This window comes from Arachis ipaensis, chromosome B6 (genome assembly GCF_059453495.1).
Source record: "Arachis ipaensis isolate K30076 ecotype BB chromosome B6, ASM5945349v1, whole genome shotgun sequence".
NCBI classification, from domain to species: Eukaryota; Viridiplantae; Streptophyta; class Magnoliopsida; order Fabales; family Fabaceae; genus Arachis; species Arachis ipaensis.
Window position 1 is genome coordinate 81907759 of NC_142441.1, and position 17278 is coordinate 81925036.

At 41.5% G+C, this 17278-nt stretch overlaps 2 non-coding genes across 2 annotated transcripts; one reads left to right on the plus strand and one right to left on the minus strand.

Annotated features, from left to right (window-relative positions):
- Positions 1–488: 488 nt before the first annotated feature.
- On the minus strand, positions 489–596 carry LOC148561522 (small nucleolar RNA R71). The gene has a single exon (XR_015887343.1). It is a non-coding gene; the product is annotated as a small nucleolar RNA R71 (small nucleolar RNA).
- A 16215-nt stretch (positions 597–16811) lies between these two features.
- Positions 16812–16919, plus strand: LOC148561523 (small nucleolar RNA R71). Its single transcript, XR_015886755.1, has one exon. It is a non-coding gene; the product is annotated as a small nucleolar RNA R71 (small nucleolar RNA).
- The last annotated feature ends 359 nt before the right edge of the window (positions 16920–17278 follow it).

Consider the following 17278-nt stretch of genomic DNA (forward strand, 5'->3'; position numbering starts at 1 on the left):
AACCTGAAAGGACTCTGAAGAGAAAATTAAGAGAAGCTAAAATACAACAATCCAGAGATAACCTTTCAGAAATTTTCGAACAGGAAGAGGAGATGGCAGCCGAAAATAATAATAATGTAAGGAAGATGCTTGGTGACTTTACTGCACCTAATTCCAAACTACATGGAAGAAGCATCTCCATTCCTGCCATTGGAGCAAACAACTTTGAGCTGAAACCTCAATTAGTTTCTCTGATGCAGCAGAACTGCAAGTTTCATGGACTTCCATCTGAAGATCCTTTTCAGTTCTTAACTGAATTCTTGCAGATATGTGATACTGTTAAGACTAATGGAGTAGATCCTGAAGTCTACAGGCTAATGCTTTTCCCTTTTGCTGTAAGAGACAGAGCTAGATTATGGTTGGATTCTCAACCCAAAGACAGCCTGAACTCTTGGGATAAGCTGGTCACGGCTTTCTTAGCCAAGTACTTTCCTCCTCAAAAGCTAAGCAAGCTTAGAGCTGATGTTCAAACCTTCAGACAGAAAGAAGGTGAATCCCTCTATGAAGCTTGGGAAAGATACAAACAGTTGACCAAAAAGTGTCCTTCTGACATGCTTTCAGAATGGACCATCCTGGATATATTCTATGATGGTTTATCTGAGCTATCGAAGATGTCACTGGACACTTCTGCAGGTGGATCCATTCACCTAAAGAAAACGCCTGCAGAAGCTCAAGAACTCATTGACATGGTTGCTAATAACCAGTTCATGTACACTTCTGAAAGGAATCCTGTGAGCAATGGGACGCCTATGAAGAAGGGAGTTCTTGAGGTTGATACTCTGAATGCCATATTGGCTCAGAATAAAATATTGACTCAGCAAGTCAATATGATTTCTCAGAGTCTGCATGGAATGCAAGCTGCATCCAACAGTACTCAAGAGGCATCTTCTGAAGAAGAAGCTTATGATCCCGAGAACCCTGCAATAGCAGAGGTAAATTACTTAGGTGAACCTTATGGAAACACCTATAACTCAACATGGAGAAATCATCCAAATTTCTCATGGAAGGATCAAAAGCCCCAACAAGGCTTTAATAATGGTGGAAGAAACAGGTTTAGCAATAGCAAGCCTTTTCCATCATCAACTCAGCAACAGACAGAGAACTCTGAACAAAATGCCTCTAATTTAGCAAATTTAGTCTCTGATCTATCTATGGCCACTGTAAGTTTCATGAATGAAACAAGGTCTTCCATTAGAAATCTGGAAGCACAAGTGGGCCAGCTGAGTAAAAGGATCAATGAAATCCCTCCTAGTACTCTCCCAAGCAATACAGAAGAGAACCCAAAAGGAGAGTGCAAGGCCATTGACATAAGCGCCATGGCCGAACCTGTGAGGAGAGGAGAGGACGTGAATCCCAAGGAGGAAGACCTCCTGGGACGTCCAGTGATCAATAAGGAGCTTCCCTCTGAGGAACCAAAGGACTCTGAGGCTCATCTAGAGACCATAGAGATTCCATTGAACCTCCTTATGCCCTTCATGAGCTCTGATGAGTATTCCTCTTCTGAAGAGAATGAGGATGTTACTGAAGAGCAAACTGCCAAGTTTCTTGGTGCAATCATGAAGCTGAATGCCAAATTATTTGGCATTGATACTTGGGAAGTTGAACCTCCCTTGTTCATCAATGAACTAAGTGATCTGGATCAACTGACATTGCCTCAGAAGAAACAGGATCCTGGAAAGTTCATAATACCCTGCACCATAGGCACCATGATCTTTAAGGCTCTGTGTGACCTTGGTTCAGGAATAAACCTCATGCCCCTCTCTGTAATAGAGAAACTGGGAATCTATGGGGTGCAAGCTGCTAAAATCTCACTAGAGATGGCAGACAGCTCAAGAAAACAGGCTTATGGACAAGTAGAAGATGTATTAGTAAAGGTTGAGGGCCTTTACATACCTACTGATTTCATAGTCCTGGATACTGGAAAGGAAGAGGATGAACCCATCATCCTGGGAAGACCTTTCCTGGCCACAGCTAGAGCTGTGATTGATGTTGACAGAGGTGAATTATTCCTTCAATGGAATGAGAACTCCCTTGTGTTTAAAACTCAAGGATCTCCCTCTGCAACCATGGATAGGAAGCATAAAAAGCTTCTCTCCAAGCAGAGTCAACCAGAGCCCCCACAGTCAAACTCTAAGTTTGGTGTTGAACTCCCATATCCAAACTCTAAGTTTGGTGTTGGAGAGTTTCAACAAAGCTCTGCACATCTGTGAGGCTCCATGAGAGCCCACTGTCAAGCTATTGACATTAAAGAAGCGCTTGTTGGGAGGCAACCCAATGTTTATCTAATTCTTATTTTTATTGTTTTTCATGTTTTCTTAGGTTCATAATCATGTGGAGTCACAAAATAAATAGAAAAATTGAAAACGGAATCAAAAACAGCAGAAGAAAAATCACACCCTGGAGGAGCATCTGTCTGGCGTTCAGCGCCAGAACAGAGCATGGTTCTGGCGCTGAACGCCCAAAATGGGCAGCTTCTGGGCGCTGAACGCCAGAACAGGCATGGTTCTGGCGTTCAACGCCAGAAATGGCACACAAATGGGCGTTGAACGCCCAAAATGGCCACCAACCTGGCGCTGAACGCCCAGAGTTGGGTACAAAGGCATTTTTATATGCCTAATGGGTGCAGGAATGTAATTCCTTGAACACCTTAGGATCTGTGGACCCCACAGGATCCACTCAGGATCTGTGGACCCCATAGGATCCCCACCTACCTCCACTCACTTCTTCTCACCACTCTCTTTCACACAACCCCATAAACACTCTTCCCTAAAAACCCCTCACCAATCACCTCAATCTCTCTTCCCCACTAAACCTTCACCACTCACATCCACCCACTCTTCCCAATAAACCTACCTCATAAACTCCACCTACCTTCAAAATTCAAAACCAATTTCCCACCCAAACCCACCCATATGGCCGAACCTTAACCCCCCCTCCATTCCCTATATAAAGACCTCCATTCTTCACCAAATTCACACAACACAACCCCCCTATACCCTTCTTGGCCGAACCACATCACCCTCTCCCTCTCCTCCATTTCTTCTTCTTCTTCATCTATTCTTTTGTTTATTGCTCGAGGGCGAGCAATATTCTAAGTTTGGTGTGGTAAAAGCATAGCTTTTTTTATTTTTCCATTACCATTGATGGCACCCAAGACCGGAGAATCCTCTAGAAGAGGGAAAGGGAAGACAAAGGCTTCCACATCCGAGTCATGGGAGATGGAAAGGTTCATCTCCAAAGCCCATCAAGACCACTTCTATGATGTTGTGGCCAAGAAGAAGGTGATCCCTGAGGTCCCTTTTAAACTCAAAAGAAATGAGTATCCGGAGATCCGACATGAAATTCAAAGAAGAGGTTGGGAAGTTCTAACAAATCCCATCCAACAAGTCGGCATCCTAATGGTTCAAGAGTTCTATGCCAATGCATGGATCACCAAGAACCATGATCAAAGTAAGAACCCGGATCCAAAGAACTATGTTACAATGGTTTGGGGGAAATACTTAGATTTTAGTCCGGAGAATGTGAGGTTGGCGTTCAACTTGCCATACATGGAAGAGAACGCACGCCCCTACACAAGGAGAGTCAACTTTGATCAAAGGTTGGACCAAGTCCTTATGGACATATGTGTAGAAGGAGCTCAATGGAAGATTGACTCCAAAGGCAAGCCGGTTCAACTAAGAAGATTGGACCTCAAGCCTATAGCTAGAGGATGGTTGGAGTTTATTCAATGCTCAATCATTCCCACTAGCAACCGGTCTGAAGTCACTATAGACCGGGCCATCATGATCCATAGCATCATGATTGGAGAAGAGGTGGAAGTTCATGAGATTATACCTCAAGAACTCTACAAGGTGGCTGACAAGTCCTCCACCATGGCAAGGTTAGCCTTTCCTCACCTCATTTGCCACCTATGCAATTCAGCTGGAATTGACATAGAGGGAGATATCCTCATTAAAGAGGACAAGCCCATCACTAAGAAAAAGATGGAGCAAGCAAGAGAGCCCAATCATGGAGCTCAAGAGGCACAAGAAGCTCATTTCCATGAGATCCCGGAGATGCCTCAAATGCACTTTCGTCCACAAAATTATTTGGAGCAAATCAACACCTCCCTAGGAGAATTGAGTTCCAATATGGGACAACTAAGGGTGGAACATCAAGAGCACTCCATCATGCTTCATGAAATAAGATAAGATCAAAAAGCAATGAGGGAGGAGCAACAAAGACAAGGAAGAGACATAGAAGAGCTCAAGGACATCATTGGTTCCTCAAGAAGGAAACGCCACCATCACTAAGGTGGATTCATTCCTTGTTCTTGCTTTCTCTGTTTTTCATTTTCTGTATTATGTGCTTATCTATGTTTGTGCCTTCATTACATGATCATTAGTAGTTAGTAACTTTGTCTTAAAGATATGAATGTCCTATGAATCCATCACCTCTCTTAAATGAAAAATGTTTTAATTCAAAAGAACAAGAAGTACATGAGTTTCGAATTTATCCTTGAACTTAGTTTAATTATATTGATGTGGTGACAATGCTTCTTGTTTTCTGAATGTATGCTTGAACAGTGCATATGTCTTTTGAAGTTGTTGTTTAAGAATGTTAAATATGTTGGCTCTTGAAAGAATGATGACTAGGAGACATGTTATTTGATAATCTGAAAAATCATAAAAATGATTCTTGAAGCAAGAAAAAGCAGCAAAGAACAAAGCTTGCAGAAAAAAAAAAGAAGAAAAAAGAAAAAAATAGGCGAAAAAAAAAAAAAAAAGAAAAAGCAAGCAGAAAAAGCCAATAACCCTTAAAACCAAAAGGCAAGGGCAAATAAAAAGGATCCCAAGGCTTTGAGCATCAGTGGATAGGAGGGGCCTAAAGGAATAAAATCCTGGTCTAAGCGGCTAAACCAAGCTGTCCCTAACCATGTGCTTGTGGCGTGTAAGTATCAAGTGAAAACTTGAGACTGAGCGGTTAAAGTCAAGGTCCAAAGCAAAAATAAAGAGTGTGCTTAAGAACCCTGGACACCTCTAATTGGGGACTTTAGCAAAGCTGAGTCACAATCTGAAAAGGTTCACCCAATTATGTGTCTGTGGCATTTATGTATCCGGTGGTAATACTGGAAAACAAAGTGCTTAGGGCCACGGCCAAGACTCATAAAGAAGCTGTGTTCAAGAATCATCATACTGAACTAGGAGAGTCAATAACACTATTCAAAATCTGAAGTTCCTATAGATGCCAATCATTCTGAACCTCAATGGATAAAGTGAGATGCCAAAACTATTCAAGAGGCAAAAAGCTATAAGTCCCGCTCATATGATTGAAGCTCTGTTTCATCGATAGTTTGGAATTTATAGTATATTCTCTTCTTTTTATCCTATTTGATTTTCAGTTGCTTGGGGACAAGCAACAATTTAAGTTTGGTGTTGTGATGAGCGGATAATTTATACGCTTTTTGGCATTATTTTTAGCATGTTTTTAGTAGGATCTAGTTACTTTTAGGGATATTTTCATTAGTTTTTATGTTAAATTCACATTTCTGGACTTTACTATGAGTTTGTGTGTTTTTCTGTGATTTCAGGCATTTTCTGGCTGAAATTGAGGGACTTGAGCAGAAATCAGATTCAGAGGTTGAAAAAGGACTGCTGATGCTGTTGGATTCTGACCTCCCTGAACTCAAAGTGGATTTTCTGGAGCTACAGAACTCGAAATCGCGCGCTTCCAATTGCGTTGGAAAGTAGACATCCAGGGCTTTCCAGCAATATATAATAGTCCATACTTTGGGCAAGAATTGATGACGTAAATTGGCGTTCAACGCCAGCCTTCTGCCCAAATCTGGCGTCCAGCGCCAAAAAAGGATCCAAAACCAGAGTTGAACGCCCAAACTGGCACAGAAACTAGCGTTAAACTCCACAAATGGCCTCTACACGTGCAACACTCAGGCTCAGCCCAAACACACACCAAGTGGGCCCCGGATGTGGATTTATGCATCAATTACTTACTCATGTAAACCCTAGTAGCTAGTTTATTATAAATAGGACCTCTTACTATTGTATTAGGCGTCTTTTAGACCATCTTTGGATTACCTTATGATCTATTGATCTCGTTTAGGGGGCTGGCCATCTCGGCCATGCCTGGACCTTTCACTTATGTATTTTCAACGGTAGAGTTTCTACACTCCATAGATTAAGGTGTGGAGCTCTGCTGTTCCTCAAAGATTAATGCAAAGTACTACTGTTTTCTATTCAATTCTTCTTATTTCGCTTCTAAGATATCCATTCGCACCCAAGAAAGTGATGAAGGTGATGATTATGTGTGACGCTCATCATCCTTCTCCCTTATGAACGCGTGCCTGACAAACACTTCTGTTCTACATGAAATAAGCTAGAATGAGTATCTTTTAGATCTCCTAACCAGAATCTTCGTGGCGTAAGCTAGAATGATGGCGGCATTCAAGAGAATCCGGAAAGTCTAAACCTTGTCTGCGGTATTCCGAGTAGGATTCAATGATTGAATGACTGTGACGAGCTTCAAACTCGCGAGTGCTGGGCATTAGTGACAGACGCAAAAGGAGGGTGAATCCTATTCCAGCATGATCGAGAACCGACAGATGAATAGCCGTGCCGTGACAGGGTGCGTGAGCATATTATTCACTGAGAGGAGGGGATGTAGCCACTGACAACGGTGATGCCCTTGCATACAGCCAGCCATGGAAAGGAGTAAGACTGATTGGATGAAGATAGCAGGAAAGCAGAGGTTCAGAGGAACGAAAAGCATCTCCATTCGCTTATCTGAAATTCCTACCAATGATTTACATAAGTATCTCTATCCCTATTTTATTATATAATATTCGAAAATACCATTATCACTTTATATCTGCCTGACTGAGATCTACAAGGTGACCATAGCTTGCTTCATACCAACAATCTCCGTGGGATTCGACCCTTTAAGGTATTACTTGGACGACCCAGTGCACTTGCTGGTTAGTTGTATCGAAGTTGTGACAATTATGTATTGAGATCAGCGCACCAAGTTGCTCACGTTGCTAGGGATTGTTTGAGCCTGGATATCACAATTTCGTGCACCAGAAGGAAACAAGGGTGGCGCATGCATTGAGTGGGAGTGTCTTGGGTTCGAAACTTGGGGGATGCCTTTGGCCAATTTTTGGCTTATTTCCTTTGTGAGTAGCGCTCCCCCAATCCCCCTTGCTCATGAGTTCGAACCTTGTAGCCTTTACTAGCAAACTTCTTCCTTGAATTTATTTTTGAGTGAAGCCCGATAATGCTCTTGACAAGAGCGGAGCATCATTCTTCTCCCCTTTCTTTCTTGGTTCAAAAGTGTGCTCCGCTCTCAAGGAGAGCGTAGCATCCAAGCCTTTCTTCCTTAGCTCATTGTTGTGCTCCCAGTAGAGTATTGTGGCTTTCCTCCTTCATTGTGCCACGCCTCTTTGTTTCTTTTTGATGCACGGAAACTTGTCTCTCAATAGATTTCCCTTGGCAAGTATACTGAATTGTCGTCAAGTAAAAACTCACAATAGAGTGAGGTCGAATCCCACAGGGATTGATTGGTCAAGCAACTTTAATTGGAGGAATATTCTAGTTGAGCTAAGCAGAATTTGATTTGAGAATTGCAGGAAATTAAATGGCGAGAAAGTAAATGGCAGAAAATATAAATGCTGGAAATAAAGAACTGATTGTAAATGATAGAAAGTAAATTGCAGAATCTTAAATGAGGAATGGGGAAGATGAGCATAAAAGTAAATGGCAGAAAGTAAAGAGAATGGGTAAGATCAGAAATGGGGAGTTCATTGGGCTCAGGAGATGTTGTATTCTCCGGATCTAGTTCATTTTCATCTCTTCCTCAATCAATGCATTCATTGATCTCCTTGGCAATCTTAAGTGATTGAATTCCAATTCCTTGGTAATTCAATCTCTCAAATCTTGATCAATAGCCAATTCCTTGGTCTAATTGCTCATGAGAAGAGATGAAGTATGGTCACTGATTATACCACATGTATTTCCAAATCAAAGTATTGGGGGAATTATATGTCACTATATCCATCCAAACCCCAATTTGGTCCAACATGAGAAAGCATTTCTAGCATGATCTCTTCATTCCTCTTCCAAGGTTCCGAAGAGATCCAAGTATGAATAGCTTCTTTTCCAAGACAACTACCCAATTGGATGAAGATTGAAAGCTTTCTAGTAAAATCAAGAGAAAAGAAAGAAGAAGAATAATGAAAACTATTATTGATCCATCAAATTACAACAGAGCTCCCTAACCCAATGAAAGGGGTTTAGTTGTTCATAGCTCTGGGAATGGAAAGCAAAGATGGAAAATACATTCTGAAAGTAAAACTAGAAATTGCAGAGAAAGTAAAATTATACAGAGAGTAGTTCTCCCAATGCCCAAAAGCTCCATTTCTAGTTCAAAACTACTCCTATATATACTACTCTTCTGATCTTCTAGTTGGCTCTTCAAGTCTTGGATATGGGCCTTTGGATCTTTGAGTTGAAGCAGTTATCATCTTCAGTGGGCTTAGCTTTGTTTGCAGAAAAAGCGTGAGTTAGGCATGGACGTTAGTTAGGACGTTAGTGGTGTTAACGTTAAGTGAAAATATGGGTTCGAGAACGTTAGTGATGATCACCTTTTTCACTAACGTTCCTAACCCAAAATGGTTCACGTTAACTTCAACGTTAGTGGCACTAACGTTGCCTCTTGGTCCTTCGCAAACATTATTGGCATTCACCTTTTCCAATAACGTTTGCTTGTTGCCCTTCCTCCCTATATTAGAGTCCACGTTAGTGTAGCTAACGTGACCCTTAACGTGGTCATGCCTCAGCTTCGAGAGCGTTAGTGACACTTACCTTTGTCACTAACGCTCCAAACGCCCCTTCCCACGTTAGTGCCTAACGTTAATTGTATTAACGTGACCACTAACATGGTGGTGATTTCCATCTCCAATGTTAGTGACAAAGGTGAGTGTCACTAACGTTGGCTCATCATTTCTTTCCTCCACGTTAGCTTCTACATTAATGTAATTAACGTGGCAACTAACGTGGCTCATAGTGGCTTGGTCCAACGTTAGTGACAAAGGTGAGTGTCACTAATGTTGGCTCTTCCTTTCTCCTCCCATGTTAGAGTTCACGTTAATGTAGTTAACGTGACTCTTAACATGGTCAATTGTACCTTTTGGAACGTTAGTGGTATCCACTTTTACCACTAACGTTGGGGCTTTCTTTTTCCTCCACGTTAGCTTCCACGTTAATGTAGTTAACGTGGACACTAACGTGGGCTATGATGGCTCACGAAGGCATTATTGATGTTCACTTTTCTTATTAACGTTGCAAGCTAGCCTCCATTCCACGTTAATGGTCACGTTAGTTAGACTAACGTGGCATCTTCCTTGCTTCCTTTGTCCTGAAATCAAGCAAGTAAAGTGCATCAAAGCTAGGTTCTAACTTATGAGATCATGCATCATCCATTTTATCATTCAATTCATGCATAATTTTCATAAAATCTTGTAAAATTTACAATGTTTTCTTGAATCAAGATGTAAGTGATTATCCACCCAAAACTTGCTTATTAACTAAGAAAATGCATGAAACTACCCTAAAACAGTAAGGAAAAGATCAGTGAAACTGGCCAAAATGCCCTGGCATCACAACACCAAACTTAAAGCTTGCTTGTCCCTAAGAAAATACTGAAACATGAGAATGATGAATGAAATGACAAGAGAAATGAGTCATTATTGTGGAAGTCATATTCTTGGTTTTATGGGGTTTCATGCATAGCAACTTAGGTTCATTCCTTCACTGGCTTTCAGACCTTTATCATGCCCTGGAATATTCACTTGATTGCACCCTTCGAGACTTTTATTCATTGATCCCTTTGTCTTTTCAAGGTTTAATTGTGTTCTTAGACTAGGTGCTTTGTGAGGGGGCGACTCTTTAAGATAAGCTTTCAGCCAGCCCTCCCGAACCAGTAAGTCCAAGGTGCTGGGTGTTAAGACACCCCTAAGGACTTACTCCCTCAAGTCTCTTTCCCCCATACATACACACCACAGGCACATGGTTTGTTATTTTCTTACTTGAGACCTTGGTGTCTGGTGCACGAAATTGTGATCTCAGGCAACGGTGCCAAAAACTCTATACGCACGTCTTAATAAATCGTTTTTCATTCACAACTTCGATACAACCAGCAAGTGCACTGGGTCGTCCAAGTAATAAACGTAACGTGAGTAAGGGTCAATCCCATGGAGGTTGTTGGTATGAAGCAAGCTATGGTCACCTTGTAAATCTCAGTCAGGCGGATATAAAATAGTTATGGAGTTTTCGAACATAAATAATAAATAGATAGAAAATAAGGATAGAAACACTTATGTATATCATTGGTGAGAGTTTCAGATAAGCGTATAGAGATGCTTTCGTTCCTCTGAACCTCTGCTTTCCTGCTGTCTTCATCCAATCAGTCTTACTCCTTTCCATGGCTGGCTTTATGTAAGGACATCACCGTTGTCAATGGCTACTTTTTATCCTCTCTGGAAAATGGTCCGATGCGCTGTCACTGCATGGCTAATCGTCTGGAGGCATCACCCCTGTCAATGGCGGCATCCTATCCTCTTGTGAAAATGGTCCAAATGCTCTGTCACAGCACGGATAATCATCTGAGGTTCTCGATCATACTGGAATAGGATTCACCCTCCTTTTGCGTCTGTCACTACGCCCAGCACTCGCGAGTTTGAAGTTCGTCACAGTCATTCAATCCCAGAGTCCTACTCGGAATACCACAGACAAGGTTTAGACTTTCCGGACTCTCATGAATTCCGCCATCAATCTAGCTTATACCACGAAGATTCTGATTAAGAGATCCAAGATATACTCATTCAATCTAAGGTGGAACGGAAGTGGTTGTCAGGCACGCGTTCGTGGGGGAATGATGATGATTGTCACGTTCATCACATTTAGGTTGAAGTGCGAATGAATATCTTAGAAGCGGAATAAGTTGAATTGAATAGAAAAACAGTAGTACTTTGCATTAATCTTTGAGGAACAGCAGAGCTCCACACCTTAATGTATGGAGTGCAGAAACTCTACCGTATGAAAATACATAAGTGATAATGGTTCAGGCATGGCCGAATGGCCAGCCCCCATGAAAGTCTAAGATAGCATAAAACTGATCAAAGATGATCTAATACAATAGTAAAAAGTCCTATTTATACTAAACTAGTTACTAGGGTTTACAGAAGTAAGTAATTGATGCATAAATCCACTTCCGAGACCCACTTGGTGTGTGCTTGGGCTGAGCTTGAATGTTACACGTGTAGAGGTCAATCTTGGAGTTGAACGCCAGTTTGTAACGTATTTCTGGCGTTCAACTCTGGCTTGTGACGTGTTTCTGGCGTTTAACTCCAGATAGCAGCGTAGAACTGGCGTTCAACGCCCTTTTATGTCTTCTAAACTCGGCCAAAGTATAAATTATTATATATTGCTGGAAAGCCCTGGATGTCTACTTTCCAACGCAATTGGAAGCGCGCCATTGTGAGTTCTGTAGCTCCAGAAAATCCACTTTGAGTGCAGGGAGGTCAGAATCCAACAGCATCAGCAGTCCTTCTTCAACCTCTAAATCTGATTTTTGCTCAAGTCCCTCAATTTCAGCCAGAAAATACCTGAAATCACAGAAAAACACATAAACTCATAGTAAAGTCCAGAAATGTGAATTTAACATAAAAACTAATGAAAACATCCCTAAAAGTAACTAGATTCTACTAAAAACATACTAAAAACAATGCCAAAAAGCGTATAAATTATCCGCTCATCACAACACCAAACTTAAATTGTTGCTTGTCCCCAAGCAACCGAAAATCAAATAGGGTAAAAAGAAGAGAATATACTATAAATTCCAAACTATCAATGAAACATAGCTCCAATCAGATGAGCGGGACTTGTAGCTTTTTGCCTCTTGAATAGTTTTGGCATCTCACTTTATCCATTGAGGTTCAGAATGATTGGCATCTATAGGAACTCAGAGTTTAGATAGTGTTATTGATTCTCCTAGTTCAGTATGATGATTCTTGAACACAGCTATTTTATGAGTCTTGGCCGTGGCCCTAAGCACTTTGTTTTCCAGTATTACCACCGGATACATAAATGCCACAGACGCATAATTGGGTGAACCTTTTCAGATTGTGACTCAGCTTTGCTGAAGTCCCCAATTAGAGGTGTCCAGGGTTCTTAAGCACACTCTTCTTTTGCTTTGGACCTTGACTTTAACCGCTCAGTCTCAAGTTTTCACTTGACACCTTCATGCCACAAGCACATGGTTAGGGACAGCTTGGTTTAGCCGCTTAGGCCAGGATTTTATTCCTTTAGGCCCTCCTATCCACTGATGCTCAAAGCCTTGGGATCCTTTTTATTTGCCCTTGCCTTTTGGTTTTAAGGGTTACTGGCTTTTTGCTCTTGCCTCTTGGTTTTAAGAGCTTTTGGCTTTTTCTGCTTGCTTTTTCTTTTTCTTTCTATTTTTTTTCGCTAATTTTTTCCTTTTTTTTTCTGCAAGCTTTGTTCTTTGCTGCTTTTTCTTGCTTCAGGAATCATTTTTATGATTTTTCAGATTATCAAATAACATGTCTCCTTATCATCATTCTTTCAAGAGCCAACATATTTAACATTCTTAAACAACAACTTCAAAAGACATATGCACTGTTCAAGCATTCATTCAAAAAACAAGAAGCATTGTCACCACATCAATATAATTAAACTAAGTTCAAGGATAAATTCGAAACTCATGTACTTCTTATTCTTTTGAATTAAAACAGTTTTCATTTAAGAGAGGTGATGGGTTCATAGGACATTCATAACTTTAAGACATAGTTACTAACTACTAATGATCATGTAATGAAGACACAAACATAGATAAGCACTTAACATAGAAAACGAAAAATAGAGAATGTAAGAACAAGGAATGAGTCCACCTTAGTGATGGTGGCGTTTCCTTCTTGAGGAGCCAATGATGTCCTTGAGCTCTTCTATGTCTCTTCCTTGTCTTTGTTGCTCCTCCCTCATTGCTTTTTGATATTCTCTTATTTCATGAAGGATGATGGAGTGCTCTTGATGTTCCACCCTTAATTGTCCCATGTTGGAACTTAATTCTCCTAGGGAGGTGTTGATTTGCTCCCAATATTTTTGTGGAGGAAAATGCATTTGAGGCATCTCCGGGATCTCATGGTGATGAGCTTCATGCGTCTCTTGAGATCCATGAATGGGCTCTCTTGCTTGCTCCATCCTTTTCTTAGTGATGGGTTTCTCTTCCTCAATGGGAATGTCTCCTTCTATGAAAGCTCCAGCTGAGTAACATAGATGGCAAATAAGATGAGGAAAAGCTAGCCTTGCCCCAGGAGAGGGCTTTTCGGCTATTTTGTAGAGTTCAAGGGAGATGACTTCATGAACTTCTACTTCTTCTCCAATCATGATGCTATGGATCATGATGGCCCGATCCACAGTAACTTCAGATCGGTTGCTAGTGGGGATGATGGAGTATTGGATGAATTCCAACCATCCTCTAGCCATAGGCTTGAGGTCCAGTCTTTTTAATTGAACCGGCTTGCCTTTGGAGTCAATCTTCTATTGAGCTCCTTCCACACATATGTCCATGAGGACTTGGTCCAACCTTTGATTAAAGTTGACCCTTCTAGTGTAGGGGCGTGCATCTCCTTGCATCATAGGCAAGTTAAACGCCAACCTCACATTTTCCGGACTAAAATCTAAGTATTTCCCCCAAATCATTGTAATATAATTCTTTGCGTTTGGGTTCTTACTTTGATCATGGTTCCAAGTGATCCATGCATTGGCATAGAACTCTTGAACCATTAGGATGCCGACTTGTTGGATGGGGTTTGTTAGAACTTCCTAACCTCTTCTTTGGATTTCATGTCGGATCTCTGGATACTCATTCTTCTTGAGCTTGAAAGGGACCTCGGGGATCACCTTCTTCTTGGCCACAACATCATAGAAGTGGTCTTGATGAACTTTGGAGATGAATCTTTCCATCTCCCATGACTCGGAGGTGGAAGCTTTTGTCTTCCCTTTCCCTTTTCTAGAGGATTCTCCGGTCTTGGGTGCCATCAATGGTAATGGAAAAACAAAAAGCTTATGCTTTTACCACACCAAACTTAGAATATTGCTCGCCCTCAAGCAAGAGAAGAAAGAATAGATGAAGAAGAAGAAGAAAATATGGTGGAGAAGTGGGAGGGGTGTATTCGGCCAAGAAGGGGAAGAGAGGGTTGTGTTGTGTGAAAATGAAGAAGAATGGAGGGCTTTATATAGGGAAGGGAGGGGGGTAAGGTTCGGCCATAAGGGTGGGTTTTGGGTGGGAAATTGATTTTGAATTTTGAAGGTAGGTGGGGTTTATGAGGTAGGTTTATGGGGAAGAGTGGATGGATGTGAGTGGTGAAGTGGTTATAGGGAAGAGAGATTGAGGTAACTGGTGAAGAGTTTTGGGGAAGAGTGTTTATGGGATTGTGTGAAAGAGGGGTGAGAAGAAGTGAGTGGAGGTAGGTGGGGATCCTGTGGGGTCCACAGATCCTGAGGTGTTCATGGGTTTACAACCTTGCACCAAATTAGGCATGCAAAATGCCCTTGCACACAACTCTGGGCATTCAGCGCCAGATTGGTGCTTGTTCTGGGCGTTGAACGCCCATTTATTGCCCATTTCTGGCGTTGAACGCCAGAACCATGCTTGTTCTGGGCGTTCAGCGCTAGCTCTTCTCCAGGGTGCAATTCTGGCATTCAAACGCCCAGATGCTGCCCATTTTGGGCGTTCAGTGCCAGAACCATGCTCTGTTCTAGCGTTGAACGCCAGCCTGATGCTTCTTACTGGCGTTTAAATGCCAGTAAAGTCTTCCTCCAGGGTGTGATTTTTCTTCTGCTATTTTTGATTCTGTTTTCAATTTTTATATTTATTTTGTGACTCCACATGATCATGAACCTAATAAAACATGAAAGAACAAAAAAAATAAAATTAGATAAATAAAAATTGGGTTGCCTCCCAACAAGCGCTTCTTTAATGTCAATAGCTTGACAGTGGGCTCTCATGGAGCCTCACAGATGTTCAGAGCATTGTTGAGACTTCCCAACACCAAACTTAGAGTTTGGATATGGGAGTTCAACACCAAACTTAGAGTTTGGTTGTGGCCTCCCAATACCAAACTTAGAGTTTGACTATGGGGGCTCTGGTTGACTCTATTTTGAGAGAAGCTTTTTATGCTTCCTCTCCATGTTTACAGAAGGATGACCTCGAGTTTTAAACACAAGGGAGTCCTCATTCAATTGAAGGACTAATTCACCTCTGTCAACATCAATCACAGCTCTTGCTGTGGCTAGGAAATGTCTTCCAAGGATGATGGATTCATCCTCATCCTTCCCAGTATCAAGGATTATGAAATCAGCAGGGATGTAAAGGCCTTCAACCTTTACTAACACGTCCTCTACTTGTCCATAAGCCTGTTTTCTTGAATTGTCTGCCATCTCTAATGAGATTTTAGTAGCTTGCACCCCAAAGATTCCCAGTTTCTCTATTACAGAGAGGGGCATGAGGTTTATCCCTGAACCAAGATCACACAAAGCCTTTTCAAAGATCATGTTGCCTATGGTACAAGGTATTACGAACTTTCCAGGATCCTGTTTCTTCTGAGGCAATGTCAGTTGATCTAGATCACTTAGTTCATTGGTGAACAAGGGAGGTTCATCTTCCCAAGTCTCAATACCAAATAATTTGGCATTCAGCTTCATGATTGCACCAAGGTACTTGGTAACTTGCTCTTCAGTAACATCCTCATTCTCTTCAGAAGATGAATACTCGTCAGAGCTCATGATGGGCATAAGGAGGTTCAATGGAATCTCCAAGGTCTCTAGATGAGTCTCAGATTCCTTTGGTTCCTCAAAGAAAAACTCCTTATTGATCACTGGACGTCCCAGGAGGTCTTTCTCACTGGGAACGTCCTCCCCTTCCTCTCCAGGTTCGGCCGTGTTGACTATGTCATTGGCCTTGCACTCTCCTTTTGGATTTTCTTCTGTATTGCTTGGGAGAGTACTAGGAGGGATTTCAGTGATCCTTTTACTCAGCTGGCCCACTTGTGCCTCCAAATTTCTAATGGAGGACCTTGTTTCATTCATGAAACTTACAGTGGCCTTAGATAGATCAGAGACTAAGTTTGCTAAATTAGAGGTATTTTGTTCAGAGTTCTCTGTCTGTTGCTGAGTGGATGATGGAAAAGGTTTACTATTGTTAAACCTATTTCTTCCACCATTATTAAAGCCTTGTTGAGGCTTTTGTTGATCCTTCCATGAGAGATTTGGGTGATTTTTCCATGAGGGGTTATAGGTGTTTCTATAAGGTTCACCCATGTAATTCACCTCTGCTATTGCAGGGTTTTCAGGATCATAAGCTTCTTCTTCAGAAGATGCCTCTTGAGTACTATTGGATGCAGCTTGCATTCCATTAAGACTCTGAGAAATCATATTGACTTGCTGAGTCAATATTTTATTCTGAGCCAATATGGCATTCAAAGTATCAATTTCAAGAACTCCCTTCTTCTGAGGCGTCTCATTGCTCACAGGCTTCCTCTCAGAAGTGTACATGAACTGGTTATTAGCAACCATGTCAATGAGTTTTTGAGCTTCTACAGGCATTTTCTTTAAGTGAATGGATCCACCTACAGAGGTATCTAATGACATTTTAGCTAATTCAGACAGACCATCATAGAATATGTCCAGGATGGTCCATTCTGAAAGCATGTCAGAAGGACACTTTTTGGTCAGTTCTTTGTATCTCTCCCAAGCTTCATAGAGGGATTCACCTTCTTTCTGTCTGAAGGTTTGAACATCCACTCTAAGCTTACTCAGCTTTTGAGGAGGAAAGAACTTGGCTAAGAAAGCCTTGACCAGCTTATCCCAAGAGTTCATGCTATCCTTAGGTTGAGAGTCCAACCATATTCTAGCTCTGTCTCTCACAGCAAAAGGGAAAAGCATGAGCCTGTAGACTTCAGGATCTACTCCATTAGTCTTAATAGTATCACAGATCTGCGAGAATTCAATTAAGAACTGAAAAGGATCTTCAGATGGAAGTCCATGAAACTTGCAGTTCTGCTGCATCAGAGAAACTAATTGAGGTTTAAGCTCAAAATTGTTTGCTCCAATGGCAGGAATGGAGATGCTTCTTCCATGTAAATTGGAATTAGGTGCAGTAAAGTCACCAA